At 40.9% G+C, this 17,454-nt stretch overlaps 1 protein-coding gene and 1 pseudogene across 4 annotated transcripts in view; one reads left to right on the top strand and one right to left on the bottom strand.

The window, feature by feature from the left end:
• The window catches only part of SYT9 (synaptotagmin 9), a 307,624-nt gene that overhangs the window by 150,660 nt on the left and 139,510 nt on the right, over nucleotides 1-17,454 (bottom strand). The gene's annotated exons all lie outside the window — the stretch shown is intronic.
• On the top strand, nucleotides 13,941-14,939 carry LOC132534087 (calmodulin-alpha-like; annotated as a pseudogene).

Raw genomic sequence — 17,454 nt, 5'->3', positions numbered from 1 at the left:
AGAGCAGGAGGCATACTTCCTAGGGAGAAGGGCATTGGGCATGACACCAGACAGGCTGACCTCTGGAGAAAACTTCAACTAAGGGATGAAGAGACGATGAAAAACATCAGACAGACTTTATGCAGATTATGCCGATAATTCCCTGCATATAGTGACAGACACCTCAATTTTGCCAGTGTTGGGATAGTCCCTCAGATGAAATCTTCGAGCATGAGATTAAAGAACTGCAATTAAACTCAAGCAGATCTGACTTCAGAGATCTAGATTACAATTGATGTCTAACTACAGCGTTGTTCTCTGCCGTCCTCTCTATCTGTCATGCTCATAAAGAACTATGAAGTGAAGACGGCAAATTGCTATGTTTGTGAAAACTGCTTTTTATGGTGGAGATTGGGGAGAACGGACCACACTTAACTGATGACTTCTGACATGGAGCTTCAAATGTGAGTCTCTTCAAGCAGAAGTGTCAGTATTTCCATGCTTATTTTTTAAAAATTTGCTTATTTATCAAAGAGAAGGGGGGGGGGGACATTACTCTGGCACATGCAATGCTAGAGATTGAACACAAGGCCTCATGCTTTTAAGTGCAGCGTTCTAGACACTATACGCACCAAAGATTGTAATTCTTAAAGATATTTCTTTTAAAACTATGATTTAAAAATGCTCTCTGTTATTTGAGCAATTAAAAACTGAAAACAAAACCTGGAGGTGCTCAATGTACCATAAGTAAAGAAAACACACATTAAGTTAAGAAAGCTGGAACCTCCCCAATTTTGACTGAATATCAGCAGGAGTTCAGAAGGGCTTCTGTCTCAACCAAAACATACGCCAGAGAGCACACGAAAGCACCTGGTTAGGATTCTACTCTCAGAAACTCCAGCAGTGTTGCCTCCAAGTCACACTGGAGTGGAGGACCCGGATGGCTCCATGACAGCCTGGTTTGCATTTGCGCACGGTGTCCTGAGAGGTGCACTGCCTGTCTCTGGGCACGTGTGAGCCCAGGGTGCTCAGCCTGCCATCTGTCTACCTGCCTGCCTCTGTGAACTCACACCTCCCTAGCTTGCTGGCACAAAGAGCATTTCACAAAGCCTTGGATCATGGATTTCTTTATTCATTTATTTCTGTCGTGAACTAGAACCAAGGAACACACTTGGAGAGCTCTTTCTATGACATGAACTTGACTTGAAAAGAAAAGAAAAAAAAAGGAAAGATGACATCAATTCTGTGAGGTGAACCCCGGCTCCCCACCTGCAGGGGAGTCGCTTCACAAGCAGTGAAGCAGGTCTGCAGGTGTCTTTCTCTCCCCGTGTCTTCCCCTCCTCTCTCCATTTCTCTCTGTCCTATCCAACAGCAATGACATCAACAACAACAATAATAACTACAACAATAAAACAACAGAATCACAAAAGAGAATAAATAAATAAATATTTAAAAATTCTGTGAGGTGAATTCCAGGTCTCCTTCCAGTCAAAAGACAATGTTAGGTTCATTTTGCTTGTTTGTTTGTCTACTGTCATTTTATTGGGGGGAGGGGGAAGGGCTACTGCTGGTGGCAAAGTGAATTAGTCTAAACCTTGTCAAGTGCAGTCTGGAGAATGTTTTTTAAAGCAGTTTGAGGAAATGAATCCAAGGTATCATACATATGCCATACTGCTGAGCAGCCTCCTTTGCCCAATTTTCTTTTCTGTTCTTTATTATTATTATTATTACTATAACAGAGTTTTACAAAACTATAAGATTTCAGGGGTATAATTTCACAATCATGCATGGTCAGTGTTGAAAGGCACCAGTCTCCACAAAGTTCAGTGGTGTTCATCATAACCACCACAGTTTCCACAAAGTCCAAGAGATAGTCTAGTTAGCATTTTCAGCAGAATTCCTTCCTTCCTTCCTTCCTTCCTTCCTTCCTTCCTTCCTTCCTTCCTGCCTGCCTGCCTGCCTGCCTGCCTTCCTTCCTTCCTTCCTAACTTCCTTCCTTCCTTCCTTCCTCTCTCCCTCCCTCCCTTTCCTCCTTTCTCTTCTCCTTTGCTTCCTTTCTTTCTTTAGACACTGAATACAAAGAGAGGGAAAGACAGAGAAAGACACCACAGCACCACCCCACGCACCGTCCACTGAGTTCCTCTGGGATGGCCCGTGGTGCTTTCGTTTGGTACCAGGGCTCAAACCCAAGGTCTTGTGTATGGCAGGGTATCTGGTCTATCCATATGTTATATCCTGTTCCTAGACTCTATAGTTTTACAATGTGGAAAATAGTTTTTACGGATGTAAAATTTTTATTCCAGGGTTAGGACAAAAGCTACCTTATCCTAGTTATGAACCAGTGTGCACCATTAGAATTTTTACGTCAGGAACTATTTGACAACCAATAGAAAAACCTCTTGTGGCTGAAAACAGCAGCTAAGTTGCTAGATTATATAGCCAATAGCCACAGCAGGAGAGAACAATTAGCACCTTAAAGCAATTTCGTGTTCAGCCAATGAAGTTCTGTTTCAGCGGGCTCCTGTGCCATGATTACAGGGGTCAGTACAGAAAATATTGACAGGACCTATGCACCAGCAGTGGGAAATTCAAACACACATCAGGAGATGTTGTTGGGGAGCAGAATCAAATTACTAAACACTTTGCTTATAAGACTAACAGTAAGGAAACGGGAAGAGTAATATTGTGCATTGGAGACATATTACTTACTCATTTTCCGACTATTCAAAAATTCTATCAAAGAAACACTCTATAGCACTGTCACTTTTAATAAGAGATTACATAAATCCTAAATCTTTGCAATAGCAGATAGCCTCAAACTTGCAGCTCTAAAAAACTTATAATCTGCAAATAAATTCTGTTACTGGCTTTGGGCAAATGACTCTCAAAACCCACTTCAGGAGCCATAGTCAGATTGCCATCACATTTTAACCATAAACTTTTATAGAGAGTTTTAAAACAAATAAGAAAGCATGAATCAATAAAACTGTAACATTGCTGTATTCTGAAGAACTTCTTGACTAGAGTTACAAAGCATCAAAAACAGTTATGCTCAAATCAGTAGGGTGCCACCCAAGAAGTACTTCAGATTACTTACTGATGCACAGCTCAGAACTGGCAAAGAATATGAGTCAGAAACAGTACTCCAGACATGGCCAGAGAAACTTGTTCTATTGAACTTAATCTTGTGTGTTTAGGAATTCCTTTCCACTGTGGAGCCCATGCAGGATACATTTGTAAGGCACGGTATTGCTATGCTCTGCTTTATTTTTTAAGTTTTTTTTTTATCTTACATTTGAGAGTGTTTATTTTATATCTCTTTAAATATATTATTTTAATATGAGAGACTGTAAGAGAAAGATAGAGAGAGGAAGACAGAGATAAAGACCAGAGCACTGCTCAGTTCTGGTTTATGGCGGTACAGGGGACCGAACAGGCCATGGCCGGTGCGCCGCCATGTTCCATCGCTGGGGAGCCAGAGACGACCGGAACTGCCCCTGCGGCTCCAGACAGACTATGACCCACATAGTCAACGACTGCCACCTCTCCAGATTCAAAGGAGGTCTCGAAACTTTACATCAGGCTCAACCTGACGCTGTTGACTGGCTATGGAAGAAGGGCAAACGCTAGAAGAAGAAGGGGACTGAACCTGGGACCTCAGAGCTTCAGGCATGAGTCTTTTGCATAACTTTTCTGCTGTTTCCCCAGCCCAAGAGAGTGTTTCATAGGAGTAAAAGAGCGAGAACTCAGAGCACCACTATAATACATGTGGCACTCAAGAACCGCAGATACACAAATCCTGCATTCTATTAGCCTGAGCTATTTCCCTGTCCCTTATGCTCTAGCGTGTAGGACAACTGTGTTTTATGCAAACACCTGTGCTTCTGAACACAGGCAGGTATGTAATTAGTCACATGTCCCTCTTCATTGATGGGGTAGGATAGGGGTGAGGAATATCAATTGGTCTGGCTCTGTATTGTATTTTTTTTTTTTTTGCCTTCATGGTTATTGCACTATGAATCCACTGCTCCTGGAGGCCACTTTTTCCCTTTTGTTGCCCTTGTTGCTTATCATTGTTGTTATTATTGTTGCTATTATTGCTGTCATTGTGGTTGGATAGGAGAGAGAAATGGAGAGAGGATGGGAAGGCAGAGAGGGGGAGAGAAAGATAGACACCTGCAGACCTGCTTCACCGCCTGTGAAGCAACTCCTCTGCAGGTGGGGAGCTGGGGGTGTGAACCTGGATCCTTACGTTGGTCCTTGCTCTTGGCACCATGTGCGCTTAACCCGCTGTGCTACCGCCGGGCCCCCAACTCTGTATTTTTGATAGTAACATTAAGTGCTACTTTTAAGCAGATAATTGTGTAGAGCCCACAAATGATATTATATGTATCCAAATGGCCCTTGAGAGAAAAAAGGCTCACCATCTCAGGTTAGAGTCAGTTCACAGCAGCTAATAAGAACAGCTGTGAAATTTCAATAGATGTTTGAGAGTTGCTTATTAAACATAGTCACTGTATCAATATTCCATGTTTGAGCATCTGTGTGGACCAGGTTCAAGTCTGGTCCCCATCACATTGAAGGAAGCTTCAGTGCTGTGGTCTCTCTCATACTCTTTCTCTGCCTCTATGGAAAAACAAATAAGTACACTGACAAATATACAAATTACATTGAAATCTGAGGAGATATTCAAACTCACCATTCTACTTTATTATTAGTTATGTGTATGTGCATATACTGTACCTGTGTGGCTGAAAGACTATAAAGAAGGTGTTACCACATGTCTCTTCCCAACTCCATACTCTGTGATACCATGTTACTAGGTTTAAATGGGACCATGGTGGGAACATTTCATCACGGAAATTTCAGACACTACCAATCAGTGTTAGACTTCTTTTGTTGACGAACTAGTCTTCATAAAGTGAGAAAAATGTCAGGAACAGAGAAAAGTGTGTCGAGACTAACCATTACATTGTCAGTCGCACAAAAGACTGAAAACAAACTCTTCATGTATTCAAAAACCATTATCTGTTTCAACAAAGAAGCTGTTCATGTTACTGATGAGTAAGTGAGGTTCTAACATATGCCATAGTTGCTTCACTTTCACCTTGTTAACATAAATGAAACTATCAACCACCACGGTTTGAACCTACACTCATATGTCAATTGGGAACAAAAGTTGCTATGGATACAGAAATTTGACAAAAACCAAGGAAAGCATTATGTAAGAGTCCATTGCAAGGCAATCAATGAAGTATAATGTGCATTTGATTATGAGTGATGTCAACAGAATTTACAATAGACTTGCATATGTGTGTTTAAGTGTATAACTTTTATTCTGGATAACTGGTTATGAACACAGGAAGCAGCACACAGTTACTCCCTATTCCAGTAGCCTGGGACTGACTTTCTGAAGAAGCTGAATAGAAAGTTTCTTCAGCTGGAGGAGGACAGTGGTGCACCTGGTTAAGCACACATAGTAGGAAATGCAAGAACTAGGGCCAAGCATCCCGGTTCAAGTCCCCAGCTCCCCACCTACAGCGGTGGTCGCTTCATAAGCAGTGAGGCATGTCTGCAGGTGTCTTTTTCTCTCTGCCTCTCTATCTCCCCTATCTCTCTCAATTTCTCTGTCTTAGCCAATAAAATGGCAAAAATGGCCACAGGGAGCAGTGGGCTCATGATGCAGGCACCAAGCCCCAGTGACACCCTGAAGCCAAAAAAACAAAAATCCAAGTTTCTTCACTGAGCCCCTTTGCTCTTTACATCAAGTCTTTCTGTACCTGATGCAGAATTCCCATTTTAGTGATCCAAGGATCTGCTTATTGGCCCTGCTTTTGCATAATAAGTGGCTGTCACCAGATGGCAACTGAATTGCGCTTGACCCTAGGCAATCAGCTATAATGGAAGATCAGAAATTTCTGGGTCACAATCATATAAAAAAATAAATGTTTATGAAACCACTGAAGAACTCCTATGCTTTTCTAACTGGGTAACTTTCTTCATAACAGATGATTTTATCTTTAAAGCAGTACTTTACTTTATGGCTACCTGACAGCTGCTAGGGAAGCTTCTAGAGACCCTAGTTCTAGATAAGGTTCAGAAACCTAGCTTTCAGTAAACATATCCATGTTTCTCTGAAGATGCATGATTCATGGATCACAGACTGAGAAGGGCAGCATAATGGGTACTGTGAACACAGAACAGAATAGTTTACCTACGCATCCCACCCTCTTTTCAATATAGTACCAGGAACCAAACATGGGATCTCGTGCATTCAAGTAACATACTCTACTACTAAGTCTCTCTCTCTCTCTTTTATTTATTTGTTTGTTTATTTATTTATTTATGAAAAGGAGAACAGAACACAGCTCCACCATTCCTTCATGGAGTTCCATTTATTTTGTCACTCATGTGGGAGCAGGAATCAAACCCAAGGCCATGAGGACAACAGAGCTGCTGATCTACTGCTGAGCCAGCTCCCTGGCACCTCCTGCCTCAAGCAGACTCTAACTGGCTCCATCGAGCTGACTAATATTTGGTATCTTTCTACCTGACTTGCCTTTTTACCTGACATGAGCCTCATCCCACCCCCACCTTTTTTTCTCAGCTCGGTTTTTCTGTGCCCAGTAGAAAAAGACTTGTGTGCCATGTTTATGACTCATGGATCACACAGTTGGAGAAGGGCGGCATAATGGGATACTGTGAACAAAGAACAGAAATAGTTTACCTATGCATCCTCAACCACATGAGAAAAAAATTGTGTCAAGAGTGATTGCGCTGAGAAAGGAAGCACAGTAGTTTACTATGACTTTTTTAAAAAAGAATTACTTATTAGCAAGAAAGAAGAAGAGGATAAGAAGGTGGTCGAAGAGGAGGAGGGAGATGAGGAGGAGAGTGGAGATGAAGAAGGGGAAGGGGGGAGGAGAAAAGAGGAGGTGGGGTAGGAAGAGAAGGAGGGGGAAGAAGGTAGGGAAAGGAGAAGGGGGGAAGTAAGGGAAGGAGGAGGGAGGAAGGGTGGGAAAGGAGGGAGGAGGAGGGGAGAAGGAAGGGAGGCCAATGTCATCTTCAAAGAATGAAGATGACAGCTTAACATGATAATATCACTCCAGCACATGGGATGCTAGGAATTGAATTTGAGACCTACCACTTCCTGGGCCACTTTTTTTTTTTAATTGTCTTGTATTTTTTTCAACACAGTTCTAGGATATCTTTTCTTTCTACATGCAAAACATTTGCAAAAGTGACTAAGGACTTTTCCAGGAATGAGTACCAAGTTTACAAGCCCTGGATTTCTAGATTCCACTTAGGACTGGGCCAGTTGCCCATTCGATCTGCTGGCACTGCTCCTTCCTGTACTGGAAATCTCTTGGCATCCGCAATTACTCCCTCTCTCCAGGCAGACAAGGAGAGAGATTTTCTTTCTCCAATGGAATGCATATTGAAATAACACACTTCTGATTATTGTTTGGATACTTCTAAAATACCAATCCATTCTTGCTACATACATTCCTGAAAACACGCCCTTCAAAGTTCCTAGATGTATATCTGCCCAATCTTTTCACTCGGCAGGTAAAATCCTACAAATTTTGTTCTCATTGGCACTAGTTTCTGAGATCATGGGGTTTCTCTTCTCCCAATTCTTATAGTTAGAATGTGAGGCTATAGATCATAGCCAGACCTCCTTTTATTTATTTATTTTTATTGCTGCCAGGGTTATGACTAGGTCTCGGTGCCAGCACTATGAATCCACCACTCCCGACAGCCATGTCTTTCATGCCCCCTTATTTTATTTTCTATTTTATTGTATAAGACAGAGAAAAATTGAGAGAGAATAAGAGAAAGACACCTGCAGACCTGCTTTGTCACTCATGGAACATCCCCCCCGGCAGATGGGAGTGGGTTCTCGAACCTGGGACCTTGTCCATGGCAGTACATGCACATGACAAGGTGCACCACCACCCAGCCTCCAAAAGACACTTTTTATTTTTCTCATTCTGCTTGATCTATTGGGAATCTAACTACAAGACACTATGCCTAACTTTATTCATTTGAGTATTTTATTTTATTTTAGTGTTTACTCTTGATAGGACAGAAAGAAATTGAGAGGGAGGGGGAGATAGAGACAGAAAGCCACTTGCAGACCTGCCTCACCATTTGTGATGCTCCCTCGCTTCCACTAGTGCAGGTGGGCAAGGCGGCTTGAACCAGACCCTTGTGTATGGCAACGTATGTGATCACTGGGTGTGTCACCTGGCCCCTGAATGTTTGCTTAAGTTATACGACGTCAGTCAAAGTATAACCAGTAAAATTATCAAATTAAATTAAATGTGATATAAAAAGGTGTGCTCTTTTACATGTTGCATTAGGTTCATGGATAAATGCTTAGTGTTTTTTTTTGAACCTAAGACTTTGGAACCTCAGGCATGAGAATCTCTGTGCATAACCATCTAACCCACCCCATCCCCCACCCCACAGCTTTCCAGTTTTGCAAATGCAGCCAATTATGTCATAATTTACTGACATCAGATCTCAGCCAGGAACACCCATTTACATAGGTCATTCATTCTTTTTTTTCTTTCAATCTATTTACCAAGTACCTATTTTTCCCATTGTGCTCAATGTAATTTTATTTTATTTAAAGGTTTATTTATTTATTTATTATGAAAAAACTAGAGCATCATTCCAGTATGTGTGATTGTCAGGGAATGAACTCAGGACTTCATGATTTTCAGTTAATTAATTTACTTACTTATTTACTGGATAGAGACAGAGGAACTGTGAGGGGAAGGGAGAGAGTGGGGAGGGGGGGAGAGACAGAAACTTGTAGCGCTGGTTCACTACTCATGAATCTTTCCCTGCAGATGGGGTTTAGGAGCCTTACACCCTGCAATGTATGTGCTCAATGAGGTGCTTTACCTCCTGGTCCTTGTGGTTTTGGTTTGTTTTTGTTTTGCTTTTTATCAAATATTTATGCTTCAGTAAGTGAACTAGGTAAGAGGACACTAGAAAGATTTTTTTCCTGCAACAGCAGCTAAGTGTGATTTGAGTGACTGGTGAAGGGAGTAGTGTTACTCACAGAGATAAAAAAAAAAGGAGTATGTCTGAAATGGAGGAGTTATTAGTTCAATACATAAACACCTACTATGTCCCAGAAATTAGTTCTAGTTCCTACAAACATAAGAAGTAAACAAGACAGATCAATGGAACTTACATCTGAGGTGGGATGGGAATGAGAGACTAACACTGAAGAAATAAAAACCAAAAATTCCATGAAGTGAATTCGGACAGGTGTACTCAGAAGGGGGAAAAAAAAAGCCATGAGAGCAACAGGTATATGTGAGGTCTTTCAGCTGATAAGTCACAGGGGATTGGTGTGAAGAATATTGAATATAAGGATCAAAATAATAGTACCAGCTTTGGACATGCTGAACTTGAGGATAAGAAGACACCCAGATCTCAGGCTCAGTCCAGTCTGGCTAGGTATATAAATTTACAACTGTAGGTATATTGGAGGTTTGTGGTTCTTGAAAGTGGATAGGACAACTTGGGAAAGTACAGAAAAGATGTGGTTGAGTGAGGTAATTAAGAAACAAATAACAGCACAGGAGCCTATGTAACCTCTGTATCCCTATGAGTATCACATTCTGTGGTCATGAGTAGGAATGTTCCAAGCTGCTCCAATTTCAGGCTCCTATGTTGAATATGAGCCCCAGATCAAATTGATGGAGTTTACAGTCATATATATATATATATTTCCCAATATATATACTTTTCCCAATATATATACCTTTCCCTATATATATACCTTTCCCAATATATATACCTTTCCCAATATATATATACCTTTCCCAATATATATATACCTTTCCCAATATATATATATATACCTTTCCAAATATATACACCTTTCCCATATTTGGGAGCTACTCTCTTCCCTGATACAGCTTTCTAGCCCTTTTACCAGCCATAACATCATCTCTCCAGACAATAACTTGGGTCCACCTGCATATCAGGTGTCAGGCTCAGGAAAAAAACTAGTTAAGTCATGGGCCCCTTGGAATATACCTAAAACAAACCTACTAGCTTTCCCCAAAACTGAGACTCCAAATCTTCATCTGCAATATTCCAGCCTTTAGATACATGATTAGTCAACAATTTTTTCTGCTTTATATCTTAACTCTTGTTTCAGCTACCAGGTTCCAGATGCTACCATGAAGCCAACCTGACTTCCCTGGGCAGACGACCCCACCAGTGTGTACTGGAGCTCCGCTTCCCCAGAGCCCTGCCCCATTAGGGAAACAGAAAGACAGGCTGGAAGTATGGATCGACCTACCAACGCCCATGTTCAGCGGGGAAGCAATTACAGAAACCAGACCTTCCACCTTCTGTACCCATAATGACCCTGAATAGGAATGCTATCAGGGGAGGGGATGGGATGGGATACGGAGTTCTGGTGGTGGGAATTGTGTGGAAATGTAACCCTCTTATCCTATGGGTTGTCAGTGTTTCCATTTTATAAATAAAAAATAGAAAATAAACAAGTATCTGCAGGGTCCTGGGTTTCAGCCCCTGCTCCCACCTGCAGGGGGCGCTGCAAAAGCAGTGAAGTAGGTCTGCAGGTGCTTCTTTCCCTATCTGCCCCTCCCTTTTCAATTTCTCTCTGTCTTTTCAAAAAATAATGAAGAAGGAAGGAAAGGAAAGGAAAGGAAAGGAAAGGAAAGGAAAGGAAAGGAAAGGAAAGGAAAGGAAAGGAAAGGAAAGGAAAGGAAAGGAAAGGAAAGGAAAGGAAAGGAAAGGAAAGGAAAGGAAAGGAAAGGAAAGGAAAGGAAAGGAAAGGAAAGGAAAGGAAAGGAAAGGAGGGAAGAAAGAAAGAAAGAAAACAAAAATGAAAAAATGGCCTCCAAGAGCAGTAGATTTGTTGTATAGGCACCAAACCCCAGCGATAACCCTGCTGGAAATTTAAAAAAAAAAGGAAAGAAAGATGAAAAAATAAATAAATATTAGATGGTCTCACATATAGGTGGAATTTAAGATATAAGGAATAATTCATAATTTTAGTATACAAATCCTTTGTTAGGATTATTCCTATATATCTGAAAGGCTTTCCTGATGCAGTAAACAGGACTGATTTCTGGATTTCTTCTTTTTTAATTTCTTTATTGGGGGATTAATGGCTTATAGTCAACAGTAAAATACGATAGTTTGTACATGCAGAACATTTCTACATAACAATACAACCCCCTATAGGTCCTCCTCTGTCATCATATTCCAGGACCTGAACCCTCCTCCAACCCCAGAGTCCTTTACTTTGGTGCAATACGCCAGATTCAGTTCAAGTTCTGCTTTGTGTTTATTGCTTACTTTTTTCCCTTTTGTTGCCCTTGTTGTTTTTTTATTGTTGTTGTCATTGTTGGATAGGACAGAGAGAAACGGAGAGAGGAGGGGAAGACAGAGAGGGGGAAAGAAAGACAGACACCTGCAGACCTGCTTCACCACCTGTGAAGCGACTCCCCTGTAGGTAGGGAGCCAGGGGTTCGAACCGGGATCCTTATGCTGATCCTTGCGCTTTGTGTCACGTGCGCTTAAGCCACTGTGCTACTGCGGACTCCCTTAACTTTTTTTTTCTTTTGGTAAATGGATTCGTTTCATTGAAGACACCTTTAAAATTTAGATGGAAAGGAGTTCTGTTATTTTCCTCTAAGTATTTGGTAGTTTCTGGTCTAACATCCAAGGGGTGTTGAAATCCCCTACTGTTACTGTGTTGCTGTAAATATATTGCTGTAGCTCTTTCAGTAGATGATTGATGTATTTAGGTCTATCACTGATTGCAGGATTTCTTCTTTTTCTTTTTTTTAGTATTTTTTATTTATTTATCAATGAGAGGGATCGGAAGAGAGAGGGAAAGAACCAGACATCACTCTGGCACATGTGCTGCTGGGGATCAAACTCAGGACCTCATGCTTGAGAGTCCAATGTTTTATCCACTGTGCCACCTCCCGGACCACTGAATTTCTTTTTCTAACTTAGTGTTTGCATAGAAAAATGTCATTGATTTTTGTATATTAATTTTGTAGCTTGCCCCCTTGGTTTATTATTTATAATTTCCAGGAGTTTCTTACTGGATTCTTTTCGATTTTCTATCTATACTATCATGTCCTCTGCAAATAGTCACAGTTTCATATCTTCCCTTCCTATCTGTATCCTTTTTGTTTCTTTCCCCTGCCTAATAGTTAGAGCTTCAAACACTATGTTGAACAGTAATGGTTATAGTGGGAAGCCCTGTCTTTTACCTAAGTGGAAAACTTTCAGTTCCTTGCTCCTGAGTTTTGATGTTGGCTGTAAGTTCGCTGTATAAATATTAAGCTAGTCTGAGGATTTTTTCCACCTATTCCCATTTCCTCTAGATAGAGGTAGAGAGATGTGGGACTATGTGAAAACTTGGTAGAGCTTAGGCAAGCTCCCCTCATCCTCGAATGGAGGTCTGGAAAGACACCTCTCTTCTTATAGAGATGAGCCAAGAGGGAAAAGTCTCCCAGACTCAGTTTCTCCTTGCTAGTCTCTCAAGCTCACAGAAATCCTACAGGCCTCTCACACTTAGTTCTCCCTGCTAGCAGGCCAAAATGGTTGCCTGCTTTAAGGTTCACTTAAAGTTCATGATAGTCACTCAAAAGTTCACACATCCACTTGACCTTTTGATCACAAAGGAGAACACACTCTATCAAACACCCCTAACACCAGACAGAGAAACCCCCAAATCCTATTTCCTTGTGTCCTTTGATATCTTTGATTTACATCAAGTCTTATTTTTCTTTCTCTACCTCACCTTACTGGTTTAATCCCTATGCTTCTCTCAAATGCCTTTGGATAATTAACCTGCCTGCATCATGGAGACTAATCGTTTTGACCTTTATGTATTGCATTAATTCTTGTCATACTAGCCCCCTACCATAGGGGCAAGCTGACCTTTAAGAAACCTGTAATTTCTGACATATTTGAAAAATGTCCTTTGTTTAACTTTCTATATAAACCCAAACCCACCTTCAAATAAGTGAATGTTTGTACCAGAATACTCCCCAATGCCTCCTGTCTAGATCTCTGGGCCCCTTAGAGCCAGAGAGGGAGGGTTGGTGACTTGCCTCCTGGCTGGATCCACTCCACGGGAGTGCCAGCAGAGAAATATGATGAGTGAAAGAGACTAGGACCAAATCTTTCTTCAATGCAATGGCAAATGAATCACACATGGCCAAGAAGCACACTATTCAAGTTGGCTGCTTAGTGGACCATATATCCATTTAAATATATATATGGCAGCATCTCCCTCAGGTAGTAACCTGAGTCCACTTGCATCTTAGCTGTCAGGCTCAGGCAAAAACTAGTAAAGTCATGGGCCCCTGGAATATTCCTAAAATAGATCTACTAGCTTTTTCCAAAACGGAGACCCCAAATCTTTATCTGCAACATTCCAGCCTTTAGGTTCATGATTAGTCAACAATTTCTATGGCTTTATATGTTAACTCTTTTTCAGCCACCAGGTTCCAGATGTTACCATGATGCCAACCAGACTTCCCTGGGCAGACAACCCCACCAATGTGTCCTGGAGCCCCACCTCCCCAGATCCCTGCCCCACTAGGGAAAGAAAGAGGCAGGCAGGGAGTATGGATCAAACTGTCAATGCCCATGTTCATCGGGAAAGCAATTACAGAAGCCAGACCTTCCACCGTCTGCAACCCACAATGATCCTAGGTCCATACTCCCAGAGGGATAAAGAATAGGAAAGCTATCAAGGGAGGGGATGGGATATGGAGATCTGGTGGTGGGTATTGTGTGGAACTGCACTCCTTTTATCCTATAGTCTTGTCAATATTTCCATTTTATAAATAAAAATTTCAAGAAAATGTTTTGTTTATAGTTAGTCTGAGCAGTTGTGTGGTTGACTCTCAGAGACCAGTACTACTAGCAGCATGGTTGACCAACTGACTGAAGAGCAGGTCACAGAATTCAAAGAAGCTTTTTCACTATTTGACAAGCAGGGTGATAAACTGTAACAACAAAGGAACTGGGAACTGTAATGAGGTCTCTTGGGCAGAATCCCCCAGAAGCAGAGTTACAGGACATGATTAATGAAGTAGATGCTGAGAGTAATGGCACAATCAACTTCCCAGAATTTCTGACCACGAGGGCAAGCAAATGAAAGATATAGACAGTGAAGAAGAAATTAGAGAAGCATTCGCGTGTTTGAGAGGATGACAATGGTTATATTAGTGGAGCTGCATTTCACCATGTGATGACAAACCTTGGAAAGCCATTAATAGATGAGAGATTGCTGAAGTGATCAGGGAAGCAGATATTGATGGTCAGTAAACTGACATTTTTGTACAAATGATGACAACAAAGTAAAAACATTGCATAGAATGTGTTAAAGGTCTTCTTTTTTTTTTTTTTTGTACAAATTGTTTATTTGTTTTTTCTTTGTAACTTATCTATAAACGGTTTCCCCCTACTGTTAAAATTATGCATGTGTAGTTATTAGGACTTCATGCCTCCATGTTTTCTTCTCTTATCTTACTGTCATTGTCCTAAAGCTTTATTTTAGAAACTTTATCAAATAACATGTTGTAAGTGGCTTACTCTGAGCCCTTCTGCACATCTAAAAGTAGATGGAGTTGGTTAAATGAGGGAACATTTGGGTTATGCCTTCTTTTTTTTTTTTTTTTTTTTGCCTCCAGGGTTATCCCTGAAGCTCAGCGCCTGCACTACGAATCCACCACTCCTGGATGCCATCCTTTCCCATTTTTGTTGCCCTTATTGTTGTTATTGCTGTTGGATAGAGCAGAGAGAAACAGAGAGAGGAGGGGAAGACAGAGAGGGGGAGAGAAAGACAGACACCTGCAGACCTGCTTCAGAGCTTGTGAGGCGACACCCACCTCCACCCCACCACTGCAGGCAGGGAGCCAGGGGCTTGAAATGGGATCCTTGCACTGGTCACTGGTCCTTGCGCTTCCTGCCATGTGTGCTTAACCTACTGTGCTACCTACCACCTGACTCCCTATGCCTTTTTTACCTCTTTTTCTGCTCTTTTTTTTTTTAGAATTTTAAAAAAATATTTCTTTATTAATTGGATAGACACAGCCAGAAATTGAGAGGGAAGGGGATGTTAGAGAGAGAAAAAGAGACCTGTAGCCCTGATTCACCACTCATGAAGCTTTCCCCCTGCAGGTGGGGACCGGGGACTCGAACCTGGGTCCTTACGCATTGTAACATGTGCACTCAGTCAGGTGTGCCACCATCTGGCCCCTGCCTTTTTAAAAAAGTAGTTTTTTTTTTTTTTAAGAACTGTCAGCATGTTGTTGTTGAAGTGTGGAACTGTAACTCTGCATGGACTGTGCATAGTCAAGAATGTTCTTAAAAGTTGCACTATTGCAAAATGGGCATATCATCCAGGTACTCATACACTATTTTTCTTTTATTGTTACTTGCTTTTAAACTTTGTTTTAGCCACTTATGGAAAATCTGCTTATGGCACAAATTGTCTCAAATCCATTCCAAGTCGTATATTTGTTTTCCAATTAAAAAATTAATATCTAAAGGAACTGTTTTGATGATGAAAAGATGCCAAATTTTCTCAGAGGATTTCTCGGCATCTGTTATGTGGAAAACTGTGAGTCACTACTCAAGGAAATAGAAAAAGATACAAAGAAGCAGAATGATATACTATGTTCATCAACTGAAAGAATTAAGATAATAAAAATTATTATTCTACTCAGAGCCATAGATAAATATTAAAGAAGTTCCCAACAAGTTTCTTTAAAAGAATAGAAAAAAAGCTATAAAAGTTTATCTAGAATCAGAAAATACCTAGGATTATTACATCAGTCTTGAGGGGAAAAAAGAACAAGAATAGAGACATCATGCTTCCTGACCTCAAAACTGTCTGGTATTGACACAAAAATAGACACACAGACCAGTGGAAATAGAACTGAGAGCATATAAGCCTCAGAGATATGAACATCTAAATTTTGACAAGGGAGTCCAAAATATTAAATGGAAAAAGGAGAGACTCTTCAACAAATGATGTTGGAAAAATTGAGTTGAAATATGCAGAAGAATTAAACTAGATGACTACTCTTTGCCATGCACAAAAGTAAACTCCAAACAGATCAAAGATTTGGATATTAGACCAGAAATCATCTAATAATAAGAGGAAAACAATACCAGAACTCTTTTCAATTTAAGCTTTAAAAACATCTTCAATGACTCAGATCCAACTATAAGGCAAATAAAAATAAAAAATAAACCAAAGGGACTACATCAAATTGAAAAGCTTCTGCACAGCAATAGAGCAATCACTAGAACCGGGATCCTCCTATAGAGTGGGAGATCTTTACATGCCAAAAGGCTAATAACAAAAATATAGAAAGAACTTACCAAATTTAGCAACATAAAGACAACCCCATTAAAAAACGGGGAGAGGACATGAACAGAATTTCCACCAAAGAAGCAACCCAAAGGGCCAACAGACATATGATAAATGCTCAAAGTCACTGCTTATCAGGGAAATGCAAATAAAGACCACAGTGAGATACCACTTTACATCTGTGAGAATGCCCTGCATTAGAAAAGACAGAACACCAAGTGTTGGTGAAGATGTGGAAGCAAAGGAACCTTTCTACATTGCAGATGGGGATGTAAGTTGGTCCATTCTCCAAGGAAAACAGTCTGGAGACTTCTCAGAATGCTAGAAATGAATCTACTGTATGGCATGGCAATTCCTCTCCTGGGGATTTACCCAAAGGAGGCAAAGGCAGCTATTTTAAGAGATCTATGTACACCTATGTTCATAGCAGCACAATTTTTTAAATTTTATTTTTATTTATTTTTGGATAGAGACAGAGAAAGAAATTGAGATGGGAGGGAGAGGGATAGAGGGAGAGAAGCAGAGAGACACTTGTGGTGCTAATTTACCACTTGTGAAACTTTCCTCTTGCAGGTGCAGACCAGGGGCTAGAACCTGGGTCCTCACACACTGTAGCGTGTGCACTTAACCAGGTGCACTGCCACCTGGCTCCCATAGCAGCAGAATTTGTAATAGCCTAAACTTGGAAGCAACTCAGATGTCCAAACACAGATGAGTAGCTAAGCTATGACATACATACATACTTACATACATACAGCTGCAAAAAATGCCATATCTTGGCTGAAACTTGAAGCAATCATGTTAAGTGAGATAAGCCAAAAAGTGAATGATGAATACTAAATTATCTCTCTCATAGGTGGAACTTAAGAAACAAGGACAGAACGAGAAAACCACAAAATGAAATTTAGACTGGTGTGTATTGCACCAAAGTGAAGGATTATGGGGAAGGAGAGTGAGGCCTGGGCTTGGGGGGCATTAGGGTCTTGGCACGTGAGAAGGGAAAGGACGCAAGTTTGTCATCTTGAAAGTACTTGCAGACATATATCACAGAGGGATGAGAA

Source organism: Erinaceus europaeus, chromosome 17 (assembly GCF_950295315.1).
Source record: "Erinaceus europaeus chromosome 17, mEriEur2.1, whole genome shotgun sequence".
Lineage (NCBI taxonomy): Eukaryota > Metazoa > Chordata > Mammalia > Eulipotyphla > Erinaceidae > Erinaceus > Erinaceus europaeus.
Note: the sequence above shows the minus strand (reverse complement) of the source record. Positions and strands in the feature narration are given on the sequence as shown.